Source organism: Schistocerca cancellata, chromosome 6, assembly GCF_023864275.1.
Source record: "Schistocerca cancellata isolate TAMUIC-IGC-003103 chromosome 6, iqSchCanc2.1, whole genome shotgun sequence".
Classification (NCBI taxonomy): Eukaryota; Metazoa; Arthropoda; class Insecta; order Orthoptera; family Acrididae; genus Schistocerca; species Schistocerca cancellata.
Window position 1 is genome coordinate 548,118,108 of NC_064631.1, and position 17,362 is coordinate 548,135,469.

A 17,362-nucleotide genomic window follows, 5' to 3' on the forward strand; every position below is an offset into this window, starting at 1 on the left:
GAAACAACTGTTTGTCAAAATAGGAAACATATATAGTCCTGAAAAATGGGAAGAGTTTAAGAAAGTGTACCAATTTATGTCCTTTTAGCGTCCACGACATATTTATTTCAATACGAAGAGAGGCAGAGTTCTTGGCAAGGGTGATGGAGGTTCCGTAGTTCATTTTGAAATACTAGAACCTTCGAATAGCTATTTTTCGGTGCAGTATGTCGATTTAATTCGTTTAGTAGCTAAGATCGTAGGACTGAAAAACCTGACCAGAAAGTAGACGTATATCATGAAGGGTGAGGAAAGGAAACTAGACTAACACACTGTAGATGACTTCATTTTTATGCACGTATCTTGTTGCAGCATGACGAAGTATCAGATGCTTTTGAATATACTGCTCGCAAATACCGGTGTCACGTACCTATTTGATCAAGTACGACAAAATATTGTGCGGAAATCGCATGTAACCGTAAAAGCTCATGGAAAACACTTTGACAAACTATTATCAATGTAATATGTCGTGGAAGGTGTGCAGTTAAACAACCATTATTTCAAAAACGAGAGCACCTAAATCAGGGGCGGGCAAACGTTGCACGCGGCTCGTGAGCGCACAGCGCTGCACGTGTGCTGCTCGCGTGCAATCGTCGAATGGGGCAGTGGCGACAGCAGGCAGGTTGTGGCAGTGTAGTACAAGGCTAAGCCGCGGACGTTGATGCGAAGCGACCACTACGTAGTGAACGTTGTATTTCAAGAACCGGAAAATGCAGAGTGAATCAACGAAACGGAGACGTGGAGATTTGCTAACTTTTAAAAAGCAATGGGAGAATCATTTTTTCTTTGTGCAAAAACGTGAAAATTCGAAATGTTTAATACGTGGCAGTATTCTCGCTGGCCAGCCATTATAATAAATTTCACAAGGACGAGTACAATTTATTGTCGGATTCTGAGCGGATGAGGAAATTGACTGAGCTTAAGAACAGCGACCTGACGATATTAGATGCATCTGTCCTAGTTGCCGTTGTCACGAGAGATCTGCGACTTTCTCTCGTCATGTCTCTCATCTAACTGATTTAACATTTTATGGAGCACTGTTTTCAGTTTTTGAGGACGATAACAATAACAGCCCAGCGGTACGTGCAAGCTATAAAATTGCGCTTAATATAGTGAGAGCTGGGAAAACCATTTGCTGAATTAATAAGCCTCGGTTAAGAGCAAACATAAGTGATGAAAATTTACGCAACCGTTGGGTTGGTCTGTATGGCCGGCCGAGGTGGCAGTGCGGTTAAAGGCGCTGCAGTCTGGAGCCGCAAGACCGCTTCGGTCGCAGGTTCGAATCCTGCCTCGGGCATGGATGTTTGTGATGTCCTTAGGTTAGTCAGGTTTAACTAGTTCTAAGTTCTAGGGGACTAATGACCTCAGCAGTTGAGTCCCATAGTGCTCAGAGCCATTTGAACCATTTTTTTGGTCTGTATGCAGAAATTTTGTTCAAGATATTAAACGTATTGTAAACTCCACCTGTGTTAATTAAATAAAACGTATCGTAGTTAATAGGTACTCTTTCAAACCATGATTTATTTCAAGCACGCCTGCTAACCTTATTCCATCATTCAATAAAGCAAGCTAGAAAAACAAAACGCATTACAGAGGAAGGAGTGGACAGAAGGTATGGTGGGGACGGGAGGTAAGCGGGTGGCCAACTTGCCCCTGTGTGCACGCAGAAGACCTGTTAACTGCACGCGTGCAAGTGCACCGCACACGTGCAGGATTCCTGCCCGCCCCTGACCTAAGTTTTTATCATCAGTAGCAGACTAGCGTTGAACTAGTGCTAACGCACCAGGTAAAACATCAGTTATCCCGTTTGAGTGGTGCCACGAAGATCAATAGCTCTCACGACGCTCCTGGATTCTACACATTTTATTCATGAAAGCGTCTGCCGCTAGGAGGCGCGCACGACGCCCACCGAGCTCACTTAGCGTGAGTGTAGACGGAGGAAGTGTTCAGTCTGGACAAGGACATGATTGCTTGAATTGTGCAGCACGCCATTAGCAGCCGAGCTAACAATGTTTTCTGGCACGGGACTACCCACATAGCCTTGGTCAATGTTGGAGGACGGCCGATCACACTGACGCCCCGGAATACATCGGCTCAACAGCGCTCGTCAGACGAGAAGCGGACCGGAAGTCGGGTCGAGAACAGCCTACAGAGGAGAGAAACACCAGCCGTGAGAGGTCGATCCCAACATCCACACCAGTGTGCTATTACCAGGGAGGCCCCTGCCAAAAGGCTACAGCCTGTGAGCGTGTTTTTTGAATAGGTTTGCACCTTTGAAGACGACCGAGCACCTGTTCATAATGCACGGGCTGTGGCGGAGTGGTTACACGAAAATGACATGCCTGTAATGGACCGGCCTGCACAGAGCCCTGACCTGAAACCTATAGAACACCTTTGGGATGTTACGGAACGCCGACTTCGTACGAGACCTCGCGGACCGACATCGATACCTCTCTTCAGTGCAGCACTTTGTGAAGAATGGGCTGTCATTCCCCAAGAAACCTTCCAGCACCTGATTGAACGTATGCCTGCGAGAGTGGAAACTGTCATCAAGGCTAAGCATGGGCCAACACCATACTGCATTCCAGCATTACCGAGGGAGGGCACCACGAACTTGTAAGTCGTTTTCAGCCAGGTGTCCGGTTACTTTTGATTACTCAGTGTAGTTCTCTGACAAGCATGTCTGAGCGCCCAGTCTCAAGTCATTCAATACCACAGGGTTAACAATAGACTTGTACATCAACTCTGTCAGAATATCAATGCATTCCACTACTTTCATAAACAAACTGCAGACATCAAAGGATATTAATTTATCACTGTGTGAGACGGATATACCTTTTGTGTTATTCACAAGGTTCACAGAGTTTGAAATACCATGCTTTGGTTTGAATTTAGTCTTGCTCTTAATTAAGGCGTCCGCTTTACTAGCTAGTTTGTTAGATGGAGCATTGTATCATCATTCAGTCTTATTAAATAAATGCGTATGCGACTGGTGACGTTCTCAGACAAGTAAAGACTGTGCTCAAGAGCGTGGGCAGTATAAAGGAAGATTGATTACATTCTAAGAGTGCAAATACAGTGAAGGGAAAGCTGTGGTTTAAAGAAGTTTTGTTGCCGTTGTGGAGGAAAAGTTGAACCGGTCTAGCAACGGTGGGCGGTAAAAGTATATGAAAGCAGTATGGCGCATGCATATAAACATTAAGCTGTGCTACTTACCGGGATCTAGCAGTAAGGAAAGGACTCTCGACTTCTTCAAGAACTTTTCTAGTCTCCTCTGGGTGTGATGGAGCCCGGTGCACGTAAAACTACGATGAAAGAAAACACTTGGCAACCAACGCTCATAACACACGTACGGTTATAAAGTATGCCGCACCGCTCAACTGGGTGGATAAAAAGACGGGTCACACTGTTGTACCGTAGTAATTGATGCGCATTCTTGCCATGCAACGAATTTACGGACAATGTGAATTTTAAAATAGGAAGCGAACTTCACAAAGACACATATGCAAGGACACTTTGAGAGAATTTGTAGAGAAAGAAGTATATGTATCTCCACTTAGGATTGCCATCTCTTGGTGGGACTTCGTCGGGACGCTCTGAGATGGGGGTGTAGAAATGAAGTAAACAATTTATTTAACTCAGGTGTTCTGTTCCCTTTTACTATATAAATGCAAAATGCTGAAAGAAACTTCTGGTCAGACGTATTTTTCCTACAGTGTTGTTATGTTACAGTATATTGTTAATGATCATAACGAGAATAATAACGTTGTTGTTGTTGTGGTCTTAGTCCAGTGACTGGTTTGATGCACCTCTCAATGCTACTCCATCCCGTGCAAGCTTCTTCATCTCTGAGTAACTACTGCAACCTACATCCTCCAGAATCTGTTTTCTGTATTCGTGCCTTGGCCTCCCCCTACGATTTTTACCCTCCGCGCTTGCCTCAGGACGTGTCCTAACAACCGATCTCTTCGTCTAGTCAAGTTGTACCACAAATTTCTCTTCTCCCCAATTCTATTCAGTACTTCCTCATCAGTTACGTGATCTAACCAACCAATCTTCAACATTCTTCTGTAGCACCACATCTCACAAGCTTCTATTCTCTTCTTGTCTAAATTATTTATCGCCCATGTCTCATTTCCATACACTCCATGCAAATACTTTCAGACAAGACTTCTTGACACTAAAATTTATGCTCGATGTTAACAAATTTCCCTTCTTCAGAAACGCTTTCCTTTCCATTGCCAGTCTATATTTTATATCCTCTGTACTTCGGCCATCAACAGTTATTTTGCTCGCCAAATAGCAAAACTCATCTACTACTTTAAGTGTCTCATTTCCTAATCTAACTCCCTCAGCATCACCCGATTTAATTCGACTACATTCCATTATCCTCGTTTTGCTTGTGTTGACGTTAATCTTATATCCTCCTTTCAAGACACTGTCCATTCCGTTCAACTGCTCTTCCATATCCTCTGCTGTCTCTCACAGAATTACAATGTCGTTGGTAAACCTCAGTTTTTATTTCTTCTCCATGGATTTTAATTCCTATTCCAAAACGCTGTTTGAAGTAGCGATAGTAATAATAGTAATAATAATAAAAATAATGATAACTTCACTCAGGAGAGTTTATTATTTTAATATTTATCCAGGGTATATTAGGAACAAGTGACACTTCCACCAAAAAGTCGTTCACAACAACAACCTGTCTGTCTGCCCATATCACTTCCTTTCCTTCTTGCTCACTGCAGTTTGGACACAAGTAGGTGACGTGTGTTTTGCATACATGTTTATTACACTTTCCACACAACATGTTTGTTTTATTGTCATTCTTTGAAGGACAGAACTTACTGCGTGCAGGTTTAGTAGGGTTTCTTGTTGTTACTGATCTAGCCATACCTGCCACTGCTTGAGGGTCTTGGATGCTCCCGACCATTCTCAAAGAATCTTCTGTCCTTGGAAAATGTTTCTTTGATGCAATATGCTCTGCAACCAGTTACTTTCCAAGTTCCCCCAAAAATATTCGTCTTCTAGTCAATTTTCTTGCTTTCCAGTTAGGATCAATCGATGTTCATAAGATATACACTATGTGATCAAAAGTATCCGGACCTGGCTGAAAATGACTTACAAGTTCGTGGCACACTCCCTCGGTAATGCGGGAATTCAATATGGTGTTGGCGTTCTAAAACATCCCAAAGGTGTTCTATGGGATTCGGGTCAGGATTCTGTGCAGGCCAGTCCATTGTAGGGATGTTATTGTCATGTAATCACTCTGCCATGAAAAACACGACCACACCAAAACACCACCGCCTCTGTATGTTATTGTTGACAGCACACATGCTGGCAGATGACGTTCACCGGGCATTCGCCATACCCACACCCTGCCATCGGATCGCCACATTTTGTACTCTGATTCGTCACTCCACACAACGCTTTTCTACTGTTCAATCATCCAATGTTTACGCTCCTTACACCAAGCGAGGTGTCGTTTGACATTTACCGGCATGGTGTGTGGCTTATGAGCAGCCGCTCGACCATAAAGTCCAAGTTTTCTCACCTCCCCTCTAACTGTCATAGTACTTCCAGTGGCTCTTGATGCAGTTTGGAATTCCTGAGTGATGATCTGGATAGATGTCTGCCTATTACACATTACGATCCTCTTCAACTGTCAGCGGGCTCTGTCAGTCAACAGACGAGGTCGGCCTGTACGCTTTTGCGAGTACGTCTCCCTTCCCGTTTCCACTTCATTGTCACATCGGAAACAGTGGACCTAGGGATGTTTAGGAGCGTGGAAATCTTGCATACAGGCGTATGACACAAGTGACACCGTATCGCCTGACCACGTTCGAAGTCCGTGAGTACCGCGGAGCGACCCATTCTGTTCTCTCACGATGTCTAATGATTACTGAGGTCGCTGATATAGAGTGCCTGACAGTAGGTGGCAGCGCAATGCACCTAATATGAAAAATGTTTTTGTGGTGTTCAAATGGTTCAAATGGCTCTGAGCACGATGGGACTTAACAAAATGGTTCAAATGGCCCTGAGCACTATGGGACTTAACATCTGAGGTCATCAGTCCCCTAGAACTTAGAACTACTTAAACCTAACTAACGTAAGGATATCTCACACATCCATGCCCTAGGCAGGATTCGAACCTGCGACGGTAGCGGTAGCGCGGTTCCAGACTGAAGCGTCTAGAACCGCTCGGCCACTTCGGCCGGCTTTTGGTGATGTCCGGATACTTTTGATCACATAGTGTATCCATTATAAGCAACAACATCAAGAGTGTTATAGAAAACTATCATGGTCCATCTACTGGTTTTTCGTTTCCACGTATATGTACGTGTTAGCTAATCGAGTGTGTCTACAGCCCCTTTACTTGAATTATATTCTAAAATCATTTTTGGATTCTTATCAGGCCTGTCACTTATTTCCTCACCGTTGCAGAGAGTGCTCATTAACACGACATTCTTGCTTCTCTTAGGAATATAACTGACCACCGTTGTGTTATTTGTGAAGTAAAACGAAGAGATGTTAATCTCCATGTTGGTCATATTTTGTGGAAGCTCTTGCTTTTTTTTACGCATGGTTCCTAACATTGTCAGTTCCCTTTTGAATAGCAGCTGTCCCAAATCGTATGAAGTAAAATAATTGTCACATGTTACATTCTGACATCGCAAACCAGAGGTAAGGTCAACAACTACTCTCATTCCCTGTTTTTTTTTCTGGTGCCGATCCACTCTCCTTTTCTGTATAAATTTGAAATTTCAGTACATATAAAATTTGCTGTCACGAAAAGTTCATGTCTTGATTAATTATTTTGCCGGTTTGCTTCGGATGTATTGATTGAATGGACAGCGGCCTCTAAATGCTACGAGCTGCTCATCGACGGTCAAATTTTTCCTCGGATTATATAGTTTTGGAAGGATTTCTAACCACTTCTCCCAGATACTGCGAATTACTGCGAGTTTATCAGTCTTTCCTCTCTTGTGGATTTCCTACCACATCGCAAGACCGGCGATATTTTACATAATGTTTCTAGGGACGCGGTTGCTCGAAATATGTTCCATAAGCATTTTGTAGATTCCCCATGTGAATGATACACACCTCAAGGAATAGAAGTCCTAATATGGCTGAAAAAGAGAATCATCAATGTTCGTTTATTGTTTATCATAAATCGTGCCCCTCAATATTTGATATCTCTGTTATTTCATTCTGAAGCGCCGTAGAAAATAATACTTCAAATGAACTTTTTACATCACTTTGTGTGCTGCTTGAACATCTGGTAACTCCCGGGGTAACTCCTGACGACGTTCGAAGCAGGTAGGCGGTCGTATTGTGGTGGTGGTTGCAACTGACATTCTATGTTCCCGTTTTTAGAAACACAAGTCTGTACATTACTTTGAACCGGCTGTGGATTGACGTTAATGTCATCAGAACACTTGCTTTCAGGTGCATTATTGACATGATATTCGAACTCGGAAAGTCATCCTTCGTCTGTTGAGGTATTCACTAATTCTTCCAAGTTTGGGTCAGTCAGTGATATAATAGCCATGATGTCACAATTTCGACTGGTCACAAACGATAGAGGACACAAACTGAACAGAAACAATGCACAATTCGAACAGTTTACGAGTCGTAATGACAAGTCCATTGTTGTAAACAAAGCGCTTTTGTTGACTTGCTGAATGTTGAGAGTAAGTATGAACAATGAAAGACATTACTCCTACAAAATATGAGACAACCAGAAAGTATTTGACTTTAGAGTAATCATATTAATGTCTGGTCACATTGAGCTGAACATTATATATGTAACTCTTAAGGTTTATGATCAGAGGGCTTAAAATATTTTAAATTTTTTAAACTCCATACTGCCCTTACATTTTTAGACAAAGTCATCAAATTTCATAAAGTTATTTTGATATTAAAATAATAAGAAACGAAATTTATAATCATTTCGGATCATGTGTACACGAACAAAACAGCAGGGTTAATATAATTTCTTTTTATTTAGAACACAATTAAATCGAATTTATTGCGGCAGAAGTAGTTTGTACACCATATTTTTCGGAAGATTTCACTTTTTCAGCATGTTCTTTTTTCCTTTTACCTGTACATAAAACTTCATGCAAGTCAGCCTGTAGTTAAACTGAGACTTTAAAACTGAATCCACAGTCCCTGGCAGCAGTCGATTTCTTTCATCAGTCCACTGGGCCGACAACAGTGAAAATACTCTTTCCACAATGGCATTGTGTGCCGGAATAGAGAACAAAAACTCGCATAATTTTAGCAGTTTCTGGATTTTCGGTATCCTTAAGAAAGTAAAGGCACCTTTCTTCCACGGAGTCTTTAGACTTCCATTCTTACGAGTCATGCTTAGCGTCTAAAAACTCTTCTGATACATATACTCCCGAAAACAGATGTCGCCTGATATGTTCATTTTCAGTCATGTATGTAATAGCGTTTTAAATCATCACCCAGTCTGTGGTTTCACATAGCGCCGCCCACTCAAATACTTGATATTTATTAAAAGAAATCGTCCATTTCTTTAAATAATTAAATGCTATGGTACAGAAGGCCATTGTCTCATCCCCAAATTCCGAAATAAAATTAATTATTTCCTGGTTAAGGTTTTCATTCTTTAATTTATTCATATTCATCTTGGTTTGCATTTCAATAAAACTGGCTGTTTTCCTTTCATTCAGAAATCTCTGAGCGCCGATTAATATATTCCTTATTTCAGTTACGGAGACTTTATTCTTCTCCACGCTTTTTTATATTTCTTTTTCAAACAGAGCCAAGTTTTAACGGAAAAAAATAAATTTCACTGTTCGGACTAATGAAAGAATCTGTAATTATTTTACGGTGGCTGTCGTCAGCGTCAAAAAATTGTTTTAATGGAATCCAGCCTTAAGAATTTCCTTAACTGCGGAACTGCGGGCATTAGAGACAGCCACTTTCTTTTTGAGAGAGATAGAAGCGTCTCATGATTGACGTCAATGTATTAGTAGAACTCTTTCACCTTCTCTTTCCTTTCCGTGAACACCGAAAAATAATTAATTGTTTCCATGAGGATTATTTCAATGTCGACAGTTAAGGCTCCGACAGCGCTTGGTATAGGAATGTGGAGAATCTGGCCAGGGCACCCAATTTCTTCTACTTTTTTGGCAGTTCTTCTTTAGTTTGGTGAAACACTTTCCGCTGGCCACATCTATGAAACCTTCCGAAGTTAGTATTGATACTGTCTCCACAAACAACGATTGATTTATATAATGAAATTTGTAGTTGTCTTAAAGTGTCTGGACGAATCTTTGCAATTGTCTCTGATGCTTCCTTATTCAGCGAATCAAACATCAATAGCTTATGTTCGATTCCGCCAGTTTCAGTAAAGTACTGAACAAGTAAATGAAAGATCTTTTCAGCCTTGTGGTTCGATGCGTCGGTGACTAGGCAGCACAATGAAACTTCTTGCAACTATTTTATGCATTCGGACACAGAGTGTGATGCGAGAATATTTTTAACAATCGGTATAGCCTTGGTCCTGGCTGTACACCGCTTTGCGACGACTTCGAGGCAGAATACGTTGCGGCGTTCAGTTTTGCGGTACTGTCAATGGAACTGAAGAACTGATGATGCTTGCCAACTTTACTACCTGTTGTTAGTTCTGCAGCAGCAATGAGCAATTCTTTCAGTGAGACGACCTTGTCGACATAAATAAAACTAACTAAGGCTGCATTTGCGTTACTTTAGTTTTGAACCAAGCTCGTAACAATGTTTTGCAAAATCGGGACAAAACTGGGTCTTGTCGGGACAAGAAGGTCCATAACGGTGATGGACCCGATACATCGGGAAGGATGGCAACCTTGTCTCTGCCTCCTGCATACTGATCTAAAACCGTAGGTCGTAAGACTAGCCATAATTATGAAATATCGCATTAGGAAATAATTGATTCGTACCTCTCCACCGCGCTGATGCTACGGTCGCAGGTTCGAATCCTGCCTCGGGCATGGATGTGAGTGATGTCCTTAGGTTAGTTAGATTTAAATAATTCTAAGTCTAGTGGACTGATGACCTCAGATGTTAAGTCCCGTAGTTCAAAATGGTTCAAATGGCTCTGAGCACTATGGGACTTAACTTCTGAGGTCACCAGTCCCCTAGAACTTAGAACTACTTAAACTTGACTAACCTAATGACATCACACATGTCCATGCCCCAGGCAGGATTCGAGCCTGCGACCGTAGTGGTCGCGCGTTACAGACTTAAGCGCCTAGAACCGCTCGGCAGCACCGGTCGGCTAAGCCCCATAGTGCTTAGAGCAATTTCAACCATTTCGTACCTCTCTCGCTAGTGTAAATCCCTTTTTTTTTGTGCTGCGTCCTACGAGTCCAACGAGAATCGTCTTCAAATGGCGGCGTATCTGATTTCCAAAATTATAAAATTATTTTTCTCTCGCTAAACAGTCAACAATTTTTCTACCGCTGTCAGTAAACGCAAGTCACGGAGAAGGATACTCCACAGATCTCTATGGCATTGTCCCCTTACTTGGCTTCCATTTATCGCGAAGCCGGCCGGAGTGGCCGAGCGGTTCTAGGCGCTACAGTCTGGAGCCGCGCGACCACTACGGTCGCAGGTTCGAATACTGCCTCGGGCACGGATGTGTGTGTTGCCCTTAGGTTAGTTAGGTTTAAGTAGTTCTAAGTTCTAGGGGACTGATGACCACAGCAGTTAAGCCCTATAGTGCTCGGAGCCATTTATCGCGAATCTCTCGCCCAGCACAAATTCCCAAGCGACTCCTGTATTTAAGCAGGATAAAAAGAAACGGACCCGCAGAATTACAGACCAATATCTTAATCGGCTTTGCAGAGTTATTGAACATATTCTCAGTTAGAACATAAAAAAATTCCTTGAGGCGGAAAACCTTGTGTCCACGAGAAAACACTGTTTTAGGAAACATCGCTCGTTAGAAACTCAGCTCGATGTTTTCTCACATGATGTACAGCAAACTATGGATGGAGGACAACAGGCAGATCCCATATTCCTAGAATTCCGAAAAGCATATGACACTATGCCCCACTGCAGACTGTTAACGAAAGTACGATCATGTGGAATAACTTCCCAGATAGGTGAGTAGCTCGAAGACTTCTTACGTAATAGAACTCAGCGTGTTGTCCTCGACGGCGAGTGTTCGTGAGAGACACAGGGGTATTGTCTGGAGTGCGCCAGGAAAGTGTGACAGGGCCGCTATTATTTAGTCTGACAGGGACACTATTATTCTGTATAAACATAAATGATCTGGCGGACGGGGTGGGCAGCAATCTGCGGTTGCTGCCTGATAATGTTTTGGATAAGGTGTCGAAGTTGAGTGACTGTAGGAGGATACAAGATGGCTCAGACAAAAGTTATAGTTGGTGTGATGAATTACAGCTAGCTCTATATGTAGCAAAATGTAAGTTAATACGGGTGAATGGGAAAAACAAACCCGCAGTGAGCGTGTCGAACAGGACTCTGCTAATGCTGCAGGTACACCATTAGTAGTGTCCTGCTTGACACAGTCACGTCGTTTAACGGGACATTGTACGTGAAATTCGTAGAAATTTGGCGTTCTCTGTTTTCTACTCCATAATGTACTTTGGACTTTCCTGAACATTTTGGTATATAATACATCAAAATCAGACAAGTGTGAGACCTTCAAATAATATTTTGATTGTTGACGTGTGACTGTCAAATTCCGTGGCTAGTATAAATTTTCGAAATTTATACTCTATTACTATCCTCCAGACTGCGTTGAGTTCAGATAGTATCTCCTGTTTCATTCCTATAATATCAATATCGACATACCACATTATAACTAGCTATGTATCTATGTTGTTTTTCAGAGAATGGGCATAATGACTCTAATAAATTTTTCTTAGTGTAATCTTTGAGTAGACCAAAGAAATATGTAACCTTTTAGGTATTTAAACTTTGTATTTGTTTCGAATGATCTCTTTGACGAAAGCACTTTCTTTCATCGGATATCAACCGATGAAAAGCCATGTCATGCTTTGTGTCCACCTCCACCAAACACTTGATGTAAATATAGGGAAGCTGAATTTTCTGGCACCCTGCATGAATTTACACAAAAACATTCTCTTCCTTTGGAAATAATGGAGGCAATCAAACCTGTTTACAGAGATTTGGCAAATCCTGAGCTACTAAAGAAGTGTTTACATGGGAAGACCCAGAACGTGGATGAGTCCTTCAATGATGTTGTGTGGTGCCGTGTGCTTAAAGATGTATTTGCTGTCCTTGTGACTGTAAAGTTAGCAGTGTCTGATGCTGTAATAACTTTTAATAGTGGGAACTATAAAAGACTTAAGGTTCTGGAGAAGTTAGGGGTAAGATTTGGACAGAACACAGCTAAAGGACTGCGGAAAAAGTACTGCGGGAACTGAATGAGCTTCGTGTACGTGAAGCAAATGACAAAGGAAGGAAAAAAGAAATGTAGGAAACAAGCACTGGGCTGTTGTGACACTGAAGGGTCAGGTAATTCTAGTGCATAAAAGAAGCAGAAATGTAAGTCTGTATAAGAATTTGGTATATAAAGTTTTAAACCGCAATATCTCTGAACTGCATTTTTTGCAATAAATGACCAGTTTTCCAAAGAAGTGCTGATGGTAGAGACATGAAATATTCGCAGCATGCCAAGTGTGAGATTCGACATATATGGAACTAGAATAATTAAAATATCCTGAGTTGTTTCTTTCTTTATGTTCATTTATTTACAAAATTCTGTCAAAACATTGAGTGTTTGAGAAAAAAAGATTACATGCCCCACAATACAATTTTAGTAAGAGTTCCAGTTCACTGTATCCAGAAAGATACATTCAATAATTATGTAAAATTGAAGTTGTTGTCTTAAAAAGTTTCCAAGATAATGGGTCACAAAATTCGATAATTTAACATTGTCGGCATAGGACATGCAATGTCCCCTTAAATATCCGGGCGTGGCGTTCCAAAGCGATATGGAATGAAAAGACATGTGAGCATTGTGTTAACGAAGATGCGAATGGTTGACATCGGATTATTGGGAGAATTTTAGTAAAGTGTGGATCATCTGTAAAGGAGACAACACATAGGACGGTGGCGTGACCTGTTCTTGAGTACTGCTCTAGTGTTTTGAATCAGCACAAGGTTGAATTAAAGAAAGGCATCAAGCAATTCAGATGAGGCTGCTAGATTTGTTACCGGTACGTTCGAATAACATGCAAGTATTATGGGTTCAAATGGCTCTGAGCACTATGGGACTTAACATCTATGGTCATCAGTCCCCTAGAACTTAGAACTACTTAAACCTAACTAACCTAAGGACAGCACGCAACACCCAGTCATCAGGAGGCAGAGAAAATCCCTGACCCCGCCGGGAATCGAACCCGAGAACCCGGGCGTGGGAAGCGAGAACGCTACCGCACGACCAGTATTATGGGGATGCTTCAGGAACTGATTTGGGAACCCATGGATGGAAGGCGGCGTTCTTTTAGAGAAACACTGTTGAGAAAATCTAGAGAACCGGCATTTGGAAATATTCTACTGCCGCCAATATACATTCGGCGCAAGAACGACGAAGATAAGTTACGAGACTTTAGGACTCATGATCATGATGACGATTATCATGATGATGAGGTCCCATACTCCGAGGCGGGTAGGGTACGATGCGGGAAACCCGCAACGCCGTACTAGCTAATGTCCTAGCGGAGGTGGTTTACCATTGCCTTCCTCCGACCGTAATGGGGATTAGTGATGTTGATGAAGACGACACAGCACCCAGTCATCTCGAAGCAGGGAAAATTCCTGACCGCGCCGGGATCGAACCCGGGACACCGTGCGCGAGTAGCGAGAAACGCTACCGTTAGACCACGAGCTGCGGACTTAGGGCTTATAAGGAGCATATAAAAAGTCATTATTCCCTCGCTGTATTTGCGAGTGGATCAGGAATGTAAATGACTAGTAGCGGTACATGGTACCCTCCGCCACGCACCGTACCGTGGCTTGTGGAGTGTGTATGTAGATGTAGATGTATATCATCATGCCGGAACAGGCAAATGTGTGTCCAGAATGCGGGTAAGAACCAGTTCGTACCCCTTCTGAATTGGGAAAACCACCTGTGGTGTCGAGATTTACGAGGGACTTTCAATAAGTAATACAGAACATTTTTTTGAACGCAGGTTGGCTTTGGTTCAAATGGCTCTGAGCACTATGGGACTTATCATCTATGGTCATCAGTCCCCTATAACTTAGAACTACTTAAACCTAACTAACCTAAGGACAGCACACAGCACCCAGTCATCACGAGGCAGAGAAAATCCCTGATCCCGCCGGGAATCGAACCCGGGAACCCGGGCGTGGGAAGCGAGAACGCTACCGCACGACCACGAGCAGCGGACAGGTTGGCTTTGTTCAGGACTCAATTACAGCATGTTATTTCCCACTCTTCTGACTACGAAACATTTTTTTTCAGTATCATATGTGTTCAATGAGAGGGTCTTACGCCACTTTACTGGAAATGCCTGTGTGACCGCAACGTACCACTCAACTGACCAACGTCGGAGCCAACATCTTGCTGCCTCAATAACCTCCCTATCATCCATGTACTGCTTCCCGCAGTGCACATCCTTAATTGGGCCGAACAGATGGAAGACAGAAGGTGCGAGATCCACGCTGTAGGGTGAGTGAGGAAGAACAGTCCAATGAAGTTTTGTGAGTTGTTCACGGGTGCACAGACGCAAGTGAGGCCTTGTATTATGGAGAAGGCGAAGTTCGTTTGCATTTTTGTGGCGACGAAAACGCTGAAGTTGTCTCTTCAATTTTCTGACGGTAGCTCAGTGCACTTCAGAGTTGATCGTTGCACTACGATGGAAGACATCAAACAGAACAACCCCCTTCAAATTCCCCAAGACCCATGGATTGCTGTTCGGTTCTGGTTCGAAGTGATGAACACATGTTTCATCGCCTGTGTCGATGTTCGACTAAAAACTGTCCCGATCAGCCTCGTAATGCACAAGCAATTCCACACAGATGGTCCCAGGTAGCTCTTTGTTGCCTTCTGTTAGCCGGCGAAGAGCCAAGCGGGAACACACACCTATGACTACCCAAGTAGTGTACGATTGGGTCAGCACTACCAACAGTGACGTACAGTTGTACCGCGAGGTGTTTGATTGTGATCCGTGATCACAGCGAATGAGTGTGGCCTCATGTTCCAACACTCCAGCTGAGTGTGGCCGACCGGAACATGGCAGATCGGACAGATTCGCGCGACCGCGTTGCGATGATGACAGACGCCCCCTCCAACGACTCACCGCACATTTCCTCACTGCCAGGTCTCCGTAGCCAGTCTGCAAACGCCTATGAATATACGCGATGCTCTGGTGTTCCACCAATAGAAACTCATTGACAGCTCTCTGCTTGGAACACACCTCCGTTACAGACGCCACTTTGAGGGCTACATACAGCGCCAACGCCAATCGGAACTTCATGAAACTATAGGCATTGAAGCGGGAATATTCCACGATGTCCCACAATAAATTCCACATCTTTTCAACCGAAACTGGCCGATCAAAAAACGGTTGCATTACTTAGAAAACCATCTTCTTACATGGAGGTGCAGTGTGGCTTTGCCCATTCTCCCGTCTGTGACAGCGAGAGCGAGAGCACCAGCAGCAGCACAGTACTGTTTGTATAAAGCGTTTATTTTGCATTTTGTTTACGACCTTCCACTAAGGAAGGGATTCTATTTGTGTTTATCTGCTCTGCATAGTAACTAACAGTTCTTGATAAAACTTTACGTAGTTTTCGTGTTAGATTTCTTAGTGTTTTCTTGATCGTTTAGAACAGAAAGCGCCCTAAAACCGTCTTTGTTTGTTTCGCGGCCGTTAGCCACTAGTCACTTGAATCAGCAGTTGTCTTGTGACAGCCAGAGCGAGAGCACCAGCAGCAGCGAGTACTGTTTGTATAAAGCGTTTTTGTACTTATTTGCTGCGCTTAGCTTTTAAATAGTTTTTCTGGGAAAACCTAGCGTAGTTTTCGCGTCTCGTATTTCAGTGAGTGTTTCTTGATTATCAGAGTAGCTCATCAGAAGATTATCTTGGGAATTTGTCACCGTATAGAGTAGGGTAAACATAGTCATGTGTAGGGACTGTGGTTGTTGTGAGCGGACGCAAGGAGAATTGGCCACTCTTCGGGGGCAGGTGGAGGCTTTGTCTGTTAGGCTCATCGAGCTCGAGGCGCAGGCGTCGGCTCGTAGTGGCGTTGGGGCAACTGTGGTGAGACCTATGCCTACTCCGGTGGCCTTGGAATCACATGGAACCCCTGATGTCGCTGCGTCTTCCGGCAGTGAGCATCTTACTGGTCAGCCATCACTCCAGGGTGAATGGCGGACAGTGGTGGGCTCTCGCGTGCCTGGCCGAAAGGCGAAGGTGGGATCTGGCCGCGTGGCAGCTGCCTTACCCCTTTCCAACAGGTACGGGGTGCTTCCTAGTGGTGATGACATCGTTTCCGAGCCACCACAGGATGCCTCGCCTGTTGGGCCAGTGGCCGATTCTCCGGCAAGGTCCCGACAGTCACAGAGGGCGGGCCTATTAGTTATAGGGAGCTCCAACGTTAGGCGGGTTATGGAGCCCCTCAGGAAAATAGCGGGTAGGTCGGGGAAGAATGCCAGTGTGCACTCGGTGTGCTTGCCGGGGGGTCTCGTCCGTAATGTGGAGGAGGCCCTTCCGGCAGCTATTGAACGCACTGGGTGTGACCGGCTGCAGATAGTAGCACATGTCGGAACGAATGACGCCTGCCGCTTGGGTTCTGAGGCCATCCTTGGTTCCTTCCGGCGGCTGGCTGATTTGGTGAAGACAACCAGCATCGCACGCGGAGTGCAAGCTGAGCTTAATATCTGCAGCATAGTGCCCAGAGTCGATCGCGGTCCTCTGGTTTGGAGCCGTGTGGAGGGTCTAAACCAGAGGCTCAGACGACTCTGCGACTATAATGGTTGCAAATTCATCGACCTACGTTATTGGGTGGAGAACTGTAGGGCCCCCCTAGACAGGTCAGGCTTGCACTACACACCGGAAGCAGCTACTAGGGTAGCAGAGTACGTGTGGCGTGCACACGGGGGTTTTTTAGGTTAGAGGGACCCCCCCTTGGGCGAAACGATAAAATACCTGACGGCTTACCAGAGAGGACATTATCATCGTTGATAAAGAACGTCCGTCCTCAGAAACCAAAAACAGGAAAAGTTAACGTAATATTGGTAAACTGCAGGAGTATCCAGGGCAAGGTTCCTGAATTAGTATCTCTTATT